This window comes from Sciurus vulgaris, assembly GCF_902686455.1.
Source record: "Sciurus vulgaris genome assembly, chromosome: 7".
NCBI classification, from domain to species: domain Eukaryota; kingdom Metazoa; phylum Chordata; class Mammalia; order Rodentia; family Sciuridae; genus Sciurus; species Sciurus vulgaris.
Window position 1 is genome coordinate 126,364,762 of NC_136467.1, and position 14,951 is coordinate 126,379,712.

General features: G+C 42.9%; 1 pseudogene across 1 annotated transcript; it reads right to left on the reverse strand.

Annotated features, from left to right (window-relative positions):
* Positions 1–342: 342 nt before the first annotated feature.
* Positions 343–2,254, reverse strand: LOC306666264 (DNA-binding protein inhibitor ID-2-like; annotated as a pseudogene). The gene has a single exon. The product of its transcript is annotated as a DNA-binding protein inhibitor ID-2-like (transcript).
* Between the last annotated feature and the right edge of the window lie 12,697 nt (positions 2,255–14,951).

A 14,951-nucleotide genomic window follows, 5' to 3' on the forward strand; every position in this document is an offset into this window, starting at 1 on the left:
TGAATCCTTCTGCTATTCACGCTCCACCTTTGAAAAAAAGCGAAGTCTGCTTAGATTGGGTAATTCCTTGTGATTTTAACGTCTTCACTCCCCATGGTGGGAATAGTATATAAGGAAAACCTTCCAACTGCAGAAAGGGCATTTAAAGTCTTTTTCATAAATAACGAATATCACAGTCCAGGACAGAGAACGCCCTGGGAAGATGATCATTCTTAATTTTCCTTCCATTTGTTTTTCTTTTTAAAAAGGTCCATTCAATTTGTCCTCCTGGTGAAATGGTTGAAAAATAAGTTCAGCACCTCCTTAAAAGAGCCTGTGGATTTGTTGTTGCTGTTGTGCAAAAAAAAAAAAAAAAAAAGCCATGAACACCATTTATTCAGCCACAAAGTGCTTTGCTGTCATTTGACATTAACTCAGAGGGAATTCAGAAGCCTGCAAGGACAGGATGCTGATGTCCGTGTTAGGGTGTTCAGCGGCGTCCTGGACGCCTGGTTCTGTCCCGGTCTCTGGTGGTGCAGGCTAACAATAGTGGGGTGCAAGTCCAGGGTGATCTACAGGTCCAAGATGTAGTCGATGACGTGCTGCAAGATTTCCATCTTGCTCACCTTCTTGTTCTGGGGGATGCTGGGCACCAGCTCCTTGAGCTTGGAGTAGCAGTCGTTCATGTTGTACAGCAGGCTCATGAGGTCGTCCACCAGGGTTTTGCTCCAGGAGATGCCCAGGTTGTGGTCCGACAGACTGCTTTTCCTAACGGACCTCACTGGACTGAAGGCTTTCATGCTGACCGCAGAGGAAGGAAAGACCGGCACTGCCCTGGAGCTCAGGCCACCGCCTGCTGAACTAGCTGCGCTCGGCACCAGGCTCTGCTCAGAATCGGGACCAGGATTCTTTTACCCAGCTGGTGCACCCATCCCCCTGACTTCTGGAAATGTCATACAGTAATCACACACACACACACACACAAAGCCACACACAGCTATCCTGTCTTCTGGGGCATCACTGATGGACAAATAGAAGACAGGCCATCCTCCCTTGCGTACATTCTGCACAGACCTAACTAATGACTATCTGACAGGGCTACAAAACACCAATGCCTGCCTCCAGGTGCCCCTGACTTGGTGGGAGCATACTTTGTAGCCTTGAGCTTCACCACTGGCTCACACTAAAGCTAGCCCACATTGTTGCTTAGTTTTTTCTCCTTTCTAGTTCTCTTCCCCTTGAGAGCCTCCCGTCAATAAATGCCTTGAACAAAATCCCTGTCCCAAGTTCTGCTTCCCAGTCTAAAATCCCAAGCAGCTAGTTTTACTCATTCACCCTACTGTCAGGAGCCCTTGTCCCAAGGCCCCAGCTGGAAGCTCCCTATGAGTCCAGCCATCAATCCTAATTCATTTCCTAGCAAATCCCTTTCATTTATTTCATGCTTGTCACTCCCATTGCCCCCATAGTGGCCTCCCACCTGGATTGTGAAATCAATCTCCTTTCCCACCCCTCTGCCACTTCCTGTTTTTCCTCACTTCTCCAATACATGCTCCATGTAAGGTTCAGATCAAAATTGCTTAAAACCCTCTGATCATGTAGCTACCTACTGAAAAGTTCAATTCCTCCAGTGTCTCAAGGCATGAGACAAAGATTCTTTTGTCTGCTTTCCTGGACCCTCACTAAGATCTGGCTTTCACCTTGTTTACTTAACCTCATTTGTCAGTTTTTCTAACTTTCTATTCCAGTCAGCTCCTTCAGATATAAACAATGCTTATTCCCATCACACAACACCCGTTTCCCCTTTCTCCTACATGTTCCTAAATCCTGCCCATTAGTGGGAGGGGCTGCCAGCTTTCTTGGCATTCTCCCAGGATCCACCCTTTCCTTCTTCCCACTTACATACAGAGCATATGGTTGCCTGCAGTCTCCAACATGTCTCCAAGCCTCCCTTGCATCTAGACATGACTGAGGACTTCATTCTAACTCATTTCAAGTGAGTGGAAGTGTTATGGGTTACTTCTGTCAGTGGCCGTAAGAGGAAGAGGTGTGTGTTTCTTCACACTTCTCTTCTCTACTGGCTGAAATGTGGAGCTTGAGCAGCCATCTTAGATCATGAAGCAACAGTTAGTCTTTGAGGCTGGTGAGGCAGCCAGGTAGAGCTACTATCCAAGCCCTGAACTGCCTGCCTTGATCTGGTTGTTTCTTCCAGAGAGAAATGAACTTATAGCTAGGAAGTCACTGTTCCATTTGTTTGTCACTCACAGCTGAACCTATTCCTAACTGCCACACAGTCCTTCATAATTCTGCTCACATCTTGTAAAGGAAGGAAAGGAGCAGATGCCAAATGGGGGTCAGTAAATGTTTAACAACCACCTGGGGGGAGAGGATGTTGGGAGACCTGATTTGCATCATTTCCAATTTCTTTGGTGTAAATACTCCCATCAAGGTCTACTTTAAGCTGCCAACACCAAATCAGTTGGTTCACAGAATGATCTGTTCTCATGAGCTGGTCTGAGCCAGCTCCAACAGTCCACTGAGTGAATAGCAGGGCTGGGAATGGGACTGACATTTAATGAACCTTGCCACATGCCAGGCATGATAATAGACATTTTGTACACATTATCTTCTTTAATCCTTATGTTCAACAGTCAGGGGCAGGTAAAGCCAAACTTCTTCAACAATTCATTCTTTTGGGGGAAAATTCCAGTAAAGATGGATTTATTTTTATGTATCTTTTTTTAAACAACATTGGAAGATTAATTAGTTACCCCTATTAAGGATAGTAGACAAAGAAGAAAAAAGAGGTTAAGAGGAGAAAATGGGAATGTAGTGGATTTCTGGAAGTTGATCATTCTGCACCGGTATTCTCTCTTCTAGTAATAGTTGTTGGATTTTGGGGGTAATTAACTTTGTGCAGTGCTAAAGAACTTTCAGCTTATCCTAGCCCCTACCTAAACTAATTTAATCAGACTACCTCTGTTGGGGCTTTGAATGATAAACAGGAATGGAAAGGAAAGAAAAAAAGTGAGTGATGCTCATTCATTTTAGCAAGCAATCAAGGCAAGATTGTCGATTCTTGCTACCTAATCCTTTACAACCCTGGTTCCTGTTTTTTTCCGGACCTGGTATTCTAGCCTTCCTTTGATTCTAGAAGCTATCCAACAGCCTCCCAATATTCAGTTTTTCAGTTTAAGTTAACCACAATGCGTTTCTGTAACTTGAAGCCAAAGAAATCCAAATGCTAAAGAAGAAAAGGAAAAGCTTTAGAAAAATTAAAGGAAGTTGAAGTAAGGTGCATAGAACTTGAGAAGAACATTTCTAAATCACTACTGGCAAGAAAGTGGTTATAATTATGTAAGGAGAATTTAGGCAAGCCTGGTCAGAGTGCAAGGTTGAACTTTTCATGTGTTCTATACTGGAGAAATTACGGGCAGAGCTAACGTTTATATAACCCTGAGTGTCAGGTAAGGTGTTTGAAATACACCACTGGATACTCACCACAGTGTTATTAAATAAAGACAACTCAAACCATTTTACATTTAGAGTATCCAACTTAATCTTCTAGAGTCACTGTAAAACATGCAGGAGGTTTTTTTGTTTGTTAATGTGTTGATTATTTGGGTGTTTGGATGGAAAACTATAGAGAACATAGACCACCAAGTACTCTTAGTCAGCTTTTTTTTTTTTTTTTTTTTTTTTTTATGTAGTGCTGGGGATTGAACCAGGGGTATGTAGTATCACTGAATTACATCCTTAGCTCTTTTTATTTTTTATTTTGTGTCAGAGTTTCACAAAGTTACCCAGCCTGGTCTCGAGCTTGTGATCTTCTTCCCTCAGCCTCTGAAGTTTCTGGGATTACAGGTATAAACCACTATGCCTGGCTTTTAGTCAGCATTTTATCTTCTAGGAAATAAAAGGAAGCCAGGTGTGGTGATGCCCAGCTGTAGTCCCAGTGACTCAGGAGTCTGAGGCAGGAGAATCTTGAGTTTGAGATTGTCCTGGGCAGAATAGCAAGACCCTGTCTCAAACACATGCGCACACACATGCACGCATGCAAACACATACCAAATTTAGAAAACAAAATAAATTTTCAATTATTTCATTAAAAACTACTACTATCTGGTTTCCAGTAAGCCAAGAGTCGTATCTAAGTTTGCATGACTATCTGACATTCCTGCTGGTTCTATACTTCAACCAAAACTTTCCCCCAAACCCCCATTCCACAGTGATCTCACCCTGCTCTGAATTCCCAGAACGTCTGCTTTCTGTCTCAGCATTCCATTCATTGACATTCATCATGGTCATCTGTGAGGTCTTCATAGGAGGAAAAGTTCTTATTAAGCTCTAATGTACCAAACAAATATTAGCTATTATGTTACTAGAAACACACACACAGCTACAGATATAGTCATATGTAGTTACATAGGTATTACATATTTGTCCCTTATTTTCCTTTAACTAGGAAAAAACTCTTCAAGGTTCATATGTTATACATTTCTCTGCCTTCCACAGCTCCTAGTTGAAAGATACTTGACAATCAGTCTACTGATGTTTTTTGCTTTTGTTTTTGGTACCAGGGAGTGAACTCAGGGCCTTGCATATGCTAGGTACTCTACCACTAGCTAAGCACTCAACCACTGAGCTACACCCTTAGCCCTTTAAAAAAAATTTATTTTGAGATAGGTTCTCCTTAAGTTTCTCGGGTTGGCCTCAAATCAGGATCCTCCTGCCTCAGCATCCTAAGTAGCTTGGATTTCAGGTGTGTGTCACCATGCCTGGCTCCTACTGATGTTTTGAGTGTGGAGACTAGCCTCCACTGTTTTACAAGTCTATGACCTTTGGCCTCTTATTCTCACCACTCTTCTGTGTCCTTACAGTGCTACCAGGAGGATGGATGACACCATGGGTACAGAGCACTGTGGAATGGTTAGTTCTGTGTAGCCAATGACAGGGAATTCAGTGACCTTAGTTCCCCCTTCAATATCCTGACTTCCTTTTCCTAGAAGTGTGACTGTGAACAGAAAGATGTTTCCTTTTCTCAATAAAATATTTCTTAGAAGTGGTTTCTAGAGTCCTGATGGGCAGTATGAGACAAAATCTGATGAGAGGGAATTGATCTTAACTCTTTCTTCCTTTTTTTCTTTCATGTTTTTTTTTTTTTTTCTTTTGTAGTACTAGGGAACAAACCAAGGACTATTTTATATTTTGAGACAGGGTCTCACTAAGTTGCCCAGGCTAGCTTTGAACTTGCAGTACTGCTGGGACTACAGCTGTGATCCACCACACGTAGCAAATGATCTTGACTTGTTTATTTATTTTGCAGTACTGGGGATTGAACTGAGAGGTGCTCTACCACTGAGCTATATCCTCAGCACAATTTAAAATATATTTTAAACATAGAGACATGGTCTCCTTAAGTTGCCAAGGCTGGCCTAGAACTTGCCATCTTCAGTCTCCCAAGTTGCTGGTTTATAGATGCACTACTGCACTTGGCTGATCTTAATGTTCTTAAGAGTCCACAGCCAATTAAAACCATCAGCCTACACTGTTTTCTCAATGCAGTACTTTTCCTTCTCTCACCCCACCCATCATCTAACCTAGCGCTCTCCAGAATTTATATTTACAGAATTTATATTCTGTAAATATGGGAATGCTCTATATCTGCCCTTTCCTGTATGGTAACTATCAGTCATATATGGTTATGGTATCCTTGAACTGTGGCTAACGCATAATAGAGAAAATGAATTTTAAACATACTTTAACTTTAATTAATTTGAGTTTAAATAACCACATGCTACTGTTAGACAAGACAAAACTAAATTAAGAGAATTAATGAATTAATGAGAGAATCTAGAATTAGATTCTAGAATAAAGAGAATCTAGAATTAATGAATCTTGTTATTCATTCATTCATTATTCAACCAAAATTCATTAAGTACCTAACTTATGCCAGGCACAGTGCATTTAATGATTAGTCTCTTATCAGAAAAAAAAAAACCCTCAAAATTCATTTGAGGAAAGAAATGATCTTTTGAGATAACCTCAACATTTTAAAATGTCTTAAGATGGTTGCATCCCCTACTCAGGAGAACAGTGGGAGAGTCCTTAGGTCTAGTCACCCTAGAGATAAACTTACCACCCTGATGTCACCTGCTAAATTAGGATCTCCACCACGCTATGGACACTGGCCTATTCCCAAGGGCTGTCAAGAGGTGAGAATGCCCCACAGGGCTGCCCCACAAGGTCAGTCTATCCTGGGAGTGTGTACACAACACTTTCAGAGTTTGAATGTAAAACAAAAGCAGTAACACAAACGTCAGAGCAGTGTAAAACCCCAAAGACACAAAGAGCAAGGGCAATGAGTTGAATAATGTGAATAATGAGGATTGTAAAGAGGCAGGAAAATAGATGGTGACAGCTTTCTCTCTGGAGCCAAAATTCCTGAATACCAAATCCTGCTGTGCCACTTGCCCTGCTTTGCAGAGCCTCTATGTGGTCACCTCACCTGAAAAAATGGACATGAGTTTGACCTTCCTCTCAGAGGCTTACCAGGAAAACTAAATGAATTAAAATGTGGGCTGTGGCTGTGGCCCAGTGGGAGAGTACTTGCCTGGCCTGTGTGAGGGCCTGGGTTTGATTCCCCGCACCATAAAAAACAAAGGAAAAAAAAAAGTAGAAGTGAGCGAAAGTGGACTGACTCTAGCGTCCATACTCTGACCAATGCATCATGCTGACTGACTTTGGAATAAGGGAGAACTGGGTTAAAATCAACTCCCATTAGTTCATGATTATGCAATCTTGAGAAAGTGAGCTGCTTCATTTGTGGCAACTGTGTAACATGGATATGGGGAATAATGGAGGGTTATGAAGGCTTCACGTGTTGATTCGAGAATAGCAATTGGAACAGCATGGTTAAGTCATTGTACATGCTTGGAAGCTTGGGCAGGTGTTATTTCATACTATACCATAGAGCCAGGCAGCAAAAACAGAGCCAGGAGAGTGGCCAGCAGGGAGACTCGGAGCCCAGGGTGGTCTTGGGCCAAGAGAGACTGTGCTCCTTGGGCTACTGCTGCTTCTTGGAGCTACTGTGATGTCTGGAGGACATGCCAGTCTGAGCTGCTGGCTGCCGAGATGGCTGTCTCCCAGTTTACCTCTGTCCCCTGAAGTAACTATAGTGAGAAGCTATTCCCTGACAAAGAAAATATTCTGACTTTGCAGAGTTGAAATAAGACTTTATAAGAGGGATGTTTCCATGCAGCCTCCTTAAAACAGTTCTATCAGAGTATAAAAGCAGCATGGTGATTTCTTCTCAAGTTAAAAACACACCCAGTTATACTACTCCTGGGTATTTAAGAGATCTGAGAATACACATCCATGAAGAATTGTATGCAAATATTTATCACAGTTGTATTCAGAGTAGCTCAAAACAAGCTAGTTGCAGTGGCACAGGCCTGTAAGCCCAGTGGTTCAGGAGGCTGAAGCAAGAGGATCACAAATTCAAAGCCAGCCTCAGCAACTTAGCAAGACCCTAAGCAACTTAGTGAAACCCTGTCTCTAAATAAAATGTAAAAAGGGTTGTGACTCAGTGGTTAAGTGGTAAGTGGTCAAGTGCCCTTGGGTTTAATCCCCAATACCCAAAAAAAAAAAAAAAAAAAAAAAAAAAAATCTAAACAAGGAAAAAATAAACCCACAAACGCCCACCAATAGTGGATGAATAAGCCAAATGTAGTCTATTTACACAAAAGAAAAGAACTACTGAGTCATGCAATAACATGGATGAATTGCAAAAATATTATACTGAGCAAAAGAGTGTCTACCCTGGTTCCATTGAGATGACATTCTAGAATAGGCAAAGCTACAAGACAGAAATCAGATTAGTGGTTGCCAGAGGCTGGGAGTGTGTGTATATAAGGGGGACTTGACTAAAAGGGGCATGAGGAACTTTCAAGGGTGCTGGAAATGTGGCATTTACACAATAAATGTGTTTATCAAAACTCAACCAACTAGGGGCCTGACATGGTGGCACATGCCTGTAATCCCAGCTACTCAGAAGGCTGAGGCTGGAGGATCACAAGTTCAAGACCAACCTGAACAACTTAGGGAGATCCTGCCTCTAAATAAAAAAAATCCAAAGAACTGTGTAGTTCAGTGTAGCTCAGTGATAGAATACCCCTGGATTTAATCTCCATTCCTGGGACAGGGGAAACTAGGGATTGGAGGTATATAGTTCAGTAGTAGAATGCTTGCATACACACACACAAATTAATTAAATCATATTTGATAGATTTTACTACATGTAAATTATGTTTCAATATATCTGACTTTAAAAACATGAAATATCACCAATTACAATGACCAAATTCTAAAAAGGTTGGAGTCAGAGGAAGGATAAGTTCAATTCACAGGGATGCAGTGAGAATATCTGGTTTATACATTTACTGATTTTTTTTTTTTTAATGCTGACATTTTTCTTTCCCAGTACTAGAAGTTGAAACCTGTGCTTTGCACATGATAAAAAAACCTCTACTACTGAGCTACACTCAAAACCCCTAAAATGCTGATAATTTAAGAATCTTCATAGACTTTATCAAAAGGTTTTCAGCATTAAAGGAGCTATGTCACAATGTTATGAGCATCCCCAGGTAATCAAAAAGGTAAAATGCAAGTTACTATAATACAATATGTTTGATGCATCAAGAGATTCACATACAATGCAGATGGACTAATTTATAGAGTTTGGCATGTGTGAAGTTAGTCATGTGGCACATACCTGTAATTCCAGTGACTTGGGAGGCCAAGATAAGAGGATCACAAGTTTCAGTCCAGCCCTGGCAACTTAGTAAGATCCTTCTCAAAATAAAAAAATGAAAAAGAGCTGGGGATATAGTTCAGCAGTAGAGCACCTCTATGTTCAACTTCTAGTATAGGAGGGTTGAAATGTGTGAGAGGGGCACAAATGGGGAGATAAGGGAGTGTAGAGAGAAAGTCTGTGAGATTACCTGGATTTAGGTTGGGAGACCAGCATAGGCCCCACCAGAGAACTTGGAGCCACTTAAATTACTAAAGCAGCCATTGACCCAGTCAATTCTGTGTTTTAACAAGAAAAGTCCTGAGGGTAGAAAAGGTGGAGTAGAGGGACTGGAGTTAGTTAGGTTCTTTGTGGCCCATGATTGTCATCATTTCTGCTAAAATAAAACGTGTCTTTCTAGTAATGAACTACTCTGAATACCAAAAGTATTAGGTAAGTTGGGTCTCAACTGGGATGCAGCAGCCCAGAGGGTAGTAGCTGAGCTGCCCAGTAATTAGGGACTCCCTATTTCTTTCCTGAATTGCAGAATCCTAGCAATCAAGCAAGCCCTTCATTCAACCTTCTAGGGTTAGTAGCACTTATTTCGGAAATAAGATGGTCATGGCCCCGGGGGAAGAGCTCAACAGAGCCAAGAGACACAAGTCATTTTCAGTCTCCCCTTGTGAGCAATCCCTCTTCTGGGTGGGATTTCCAACCCAGGAAAATAACTGACCAATTGTCTGGGAAGGGAAAGTGTCATAAAAGGGCCAGAGCTGTCTGGGAGCCAGGGTGACGGCAGCCTAAGGCCTAGACACTCTAGGGAATCCATGAGGCAGTGGAGAGAAAAGCTGAGGGAAAGCAGAGCTACTACTGTCTGCCCAACCCAGCTTCTTCTTTTATGAGCTCATGGTCAAAGCCAGAGAGTCAGGAGGATGCCAGCAATTGAGTGAGCTTGTTTTTTCCCTAACTTGGTTCTGAGTCACACATGGCATCTACCCTTCCCAGAAAACCACTGCAGGGCTCACCCTTGGCAGCAGATCAAACCCTAGTCTAACACGCGATCCCCATCAGGCAGAGTCAGGGAGCTGTAGGCGGGCCAGTCCCAGCACCCTTCTCTGCTCCAGAGGCCTCTTTGGGAGTGAAGACACATCCCAACCTTAAAAGAAAAGGATCTCTGGCTGCAGCTGCTTTCAAAGGAGGAGGGAGGCATGTTTAACTTTTAGGTACAGATGAGAGATTCTGCTGAATCATGGGGTTTCAGAGGAAGAGCCACCAGAGAGCCTTTGATCTAAGCCCTTCACTTTATAGATCAAGTCATCATTAAATACAGGGTGTCTGAAAAGACAGGACAAAAAGGGAAATACTTTATTTGTTGTTCCCCACCCATGATTATTATATGTCATTTTAAAATTTCCTTTTTCTTTCTATTTATTTATTTATTTATGGTACAGTGCTGGGGATGGAACTCAGGGCCTGAGCATGCTAGGTAGCACTCTACCACTGAGTTACATCCCCAACCCATTTTATTTTTTATTTTGAAACAGGGTCTTGCTAAGTTGCCCAGTATGATTGTTTTGACTTGAATTGCAGCCATCTTCTCCATTGCCGACACTGGAGTAAAGTACATAAAGCTACAAGCTGCCTTCCCTTTGATCAGCTCTAACTAATGCCATAAAGAGTCCTGTGTTTCTATCCTTTTCAGACAGGCTGTATTGATCAAGAGAGCCAGTCCTAGGCACTGGAAATGGCACCAAACAAGATGGATAAAGTTCTGCTCTCATAGAATTAGAATTCGGTGGGAAGGAAACAGGCCAGAGGAAGGAGACGCAACCTTAGGTCGTGGAAGCCAGTGTGTGAAGCTGGTGCTCGCAGAGCAGTGATGCTGCATCCTTTCCCCAGCTGCCTGTTCTCTACAGCCTCCCTGTGCAGCTAGACTAAGTTGGGCTGGACTGGGCTGAACTGCATCCCAGTGCAGGTGGCAGTGCTACTTCTGTGACCTTGCCTTGGTGCTCCAGGCACTCTTGACTTGCCTTTGCGTCAGGGGAGGCTGCCAGAGTCTGGTCTTGACCCTCCTGAGAGCTAAACAAATTTCTTTAGGGGTCATTTATTAACTTACTGCCTAAACTCACCACCCCACCCTACCCCTATGCCTCTGGCCAGGATTGTTCCAACTAAACTGCGTATATAGAGGGTGGCAGGGGGAGGGCTTCTAAAATCATCTGCATTGACTGAACAAGAACTAGGAATGCAGAAGTCTCTGCTGCTCTGGGATAAACAAAGAACCACAAAGCCTGCTTGAGATGGAAAGGGAGGGAATGGGAGATGAAAAGATAAATGACATTGCCTGGTGATTTTAGCACTGGGAGACTGTTATCTCATCCTGATCTCCTGTTCCAGGGCTAGCTCACTGTGCTCCTGCCTGATCTGAAGCAGCCCATAATTACACTACAGGCTACCACACAAAAAGCCCCTACTACTCCCTGGATCAGTATACGAATGTTCTTAATTATTACAATAACTTAAAGGTCAATTTGCCCAGGTGTTAATTGAGGAAACAGGCCTTGAGAGAAGTAACTGGCTCAATATCAAATCGTTAATAAGTAACGGAGCTGGAATTTAAACTGGATTTCCTCCAGCATCACTAGATTATAATGTTCTTTTTGTTACCCCGTGTTTCTGTTCAACCTCAAACCTATCTCAAGTCAACAAATCGTTATTATCTAAGTATCAGGTATGCCTAGGAATTTTCAAATTGTCATTTCCTGATGCCAACTTCTGGGTTCCATCCTGCTTCCCTTTTTCAGAAGCTCCTACTTCCAGATTACTGTCTCTCTTTCCCCTGTCGAGTCTGCCTTCACCCCTTCTTAGCCCCTTGCTGCCTCCCAGCCCAATTCTGGGCCTGTGGTCAGCAATGCACTCCCACATCAGGGACTTGGTCAGGGTGAAGACCAGGGCTTTGTCACCTGCAGTTGTTCCTGATTCAGTGGCAGATCAGCCTGGGCCACAGCTGAGCATCCTTCAACCTCCTCCATGAAGAGACAGTCAGGGGTGAGGGGGACCGGAAGGCTCTGAAGGGACACAGCTAGGTAAACAAATATCTCTCAGGATGAGCATTAGTGCCTCAAAAGAGATGGATTTTAGACTATTTATCAAGCAACTACTAAATGACAGGTCATGTGCTGAAGATATCACAGAGATCTATTGTGTGTGTGTGGGGGGGGGGAATAACAGCCCAAAGTAAACAAAGACGGGCTGGGGGTGTAGCTCAGTGATAGAGCACATAATCAGCATGCATGTGCCCTTGGATTCAATTGCCAGTACTCCCCCCAAAAAGTAAACGAATACAAAAATTATTCCCCAATTGCTTGAAGAAAACAAACAAGGGGCTAAGAAGTTGGGGATAGGGGGTCAAGACACTAGTCAAAGGAAGGAAATGAAGAAATATAGTGATCTTTGGAATATGGAAGGAGACAGGGGGAGAGCTAAAAATGCCAGAGGCTAAGGACCTGTTTCTCGAGGATATGGACAATGGGAATAGGTCCAGCAGCTGGTCTTAGTAACTGGCACGTCCTAAACTTATCTCAGCACTCCCACTCTCACCCCCACACTCCTCTTTAGCTTAGTGATTCACTCTCAACTTTTTCCTAGCTTCCTGGGTGGCAGGGAGGAATAGGATCAGAGCTCTGGGTCTCTAGGGATAGCTAGAATGGAAATGAGATTGGATGAGAAAAAAATGAAGAACAGTCTGGGCTCTCTGGGTCTTCTCTTTGTCTCACTCTGGTCATGCCACAAAAGGAAGTCTATCTGTGGCAAGAGGACATTAAGAAAAACTAGGCCCAGCTGGAAGTCCAGATTCCAGATGTAGGAGGTAGTGGTGAAACAAGATCCTGACATCCCTTCCTTTCCCCTCCCTTGCCTAATGCCCTGCAGAAATTTTCCATCATAAACAAGTTATGCATTCCTGACTCTAGGCACCTCTCCCTCTCTCCCACCAAAGTTTTCTTCCATCATCACTCTCTTTTGCCCTACACCCTAACTTATGTCTGTGCATGGGGGTCTGTCCACATGTGTAAGCAGTCATGTATGTTGGTCACAATGTCATGTGTGAGTTGCCTTGGAAAGAGGAAGCAGGCAGGTGTGCAGGTGCACTGTGCTTAGGTATAAATGTAAGGGTGGTGGCAGGTGCGAAAGGCAGATGTGGGAAAATGATGTCGTTATAGAGGAGGTGTGTTTTATGCCTGCCAGGAAGATGTGTGTCATAAGGAAGGGAACTTGTATGCTTAGACAAGAAGACTGGTGTAAAATAAAGCACATATAGGCTCAGGAGGCAATTGAATATACAGTAACAGTATACTTATTTGGGGACTTATTTGCCTTCTTACATATATCTTTGGTGAAGAACAGCCTTTGGTATTTCCTGTTTGGTGTATGTGTTAAGAATCATCCCAGCTTTTCTTAAACACTGTAAATTTGTTTGGGGGATTTGGAGGAGTGTATCTATGCTACAAAAGCTAGGAGGGGCTGGACGTGGTGGTGCATGCCTGTAATCCCAGCAACTGGGGAGGCTGAGGCAGAAGGACCACAAGTATGAGGCCAGCCTTTTCAATTTAGTGAGACCCTTAACAGCTTAGTGAGGCCCTGTCTCAAAATAAAAAATAAAAAGGACAAGGGGTGTAGCTCAGTGGTAGAGTTAAAAAAAAGTTTGGAGGAATCTAGTTGTGTGTGACCATTATGTGTGCATTTATAGTTCTGCATCTTCATCTTCAATTTAGCAAGAATATTAAGCAACTGTTGCTGAGGGCACCATGCTGGGTCTATGGAGGACACAAAGACATATGTAGCACAGACTCTAATGGAAGAGGTCATGAGTGTACTCACCTTATTCACCATGCTGAATAGGATGGTGTAAAGATCTGAACCAGATGCATTCCCAGTCCAAGAATCAGCTCTAATCTTTTCATTCTCTTGCTGTCATCAAGCTCCTTAGGTTCCCTCTCTCTAATGATACCCGTGACATTACCATATTCTGGTAATCTAATGCTATGAATGTCTCCTATAATCACCTTCTCAGGCCCATGTTACCCTTGATCTGAGCCCTTCCAGGAGCCTCTGGTCCCTTCCCCCAATCTCTCACCCTCCAGGGAATATTGTTCATCACAGTCAGTTTCCAGTTTGAACCTTAAGCTTCATGGTGGAGAGTCAAACCCAGGCCCATGGCCTGCCAGCTAAGCTTTCCCTACACTGCCAAACTTCTTTCCAGCCATTTTTACTTCCCACTACTCCTTTACGGGAAACTTACTCTGATGTTGTTTTTCTTATGATTCCCCAAACACATCCTGTACTTTTCCAGCTCAAGGTCTTTGCTGATTCCATTCTCTTTTTCATAGTCATCCTTTACATCTGAATTTGTCATATCCCACACACTGTTTAAGGTCATCTCAAATGCCACTCTTCCATGAAGTCTCCCCTGATTGATCAGTCAGATATGAATACTCGTTCTTTGGGGTTCCCTTAAACATTTAGTTTTCTCAGGACCCTCAGGTTAGTTCTCATGGTCATGGTCCCCTCCCCATGCCAGATGATAAGGCCCTTGGAGTCAAACTGCAGCTTTATTGTACTTGCTTCACTCAGCAGCACATTGAAACTAACTTTAGAACTCTCTCAACAGTACTTTTTTGTTTTTGAACTGGGGGTCTTGGCTGTGTTACTCAGGCTGGCCCAGAACTCTAGGGATTACGTGATCCTCCTGCCTCAGCCTCCTGAGTAGCAAGGACTACAGGTGTGTGCCACCACACTCAGCTTCAATGATACTTTTTACAGAGCTCCTGCCACAAGTGAATACTCAAAAAATGTTAAATTCTATCTTCATGAGCGGTCCTTCTTTAAGGCAGTTATGGAAATCTGCCCATTCTGTGTTGAGTAATTACCACTACTACAACATTTGTATAATGTCTCACAGTTCAAGAAGTTCTTTACATAAATTTTGTTATTTGAATCATACTAAAGGGGGAAATGTGACTGCTAACCTCTTTCCTTTGTATTTTGTGGTTCTCTGCACCAGTCTTTGTGTGAATATTTCTGTACACACCTAAGTGAGTAGCTTTGTTGTTTCTATGCAGTCTTTGCTTTGTGTTGTGTCATGTGCATGTGGCATGTGTATAAAGTACTTGTGTATTTTGATGTG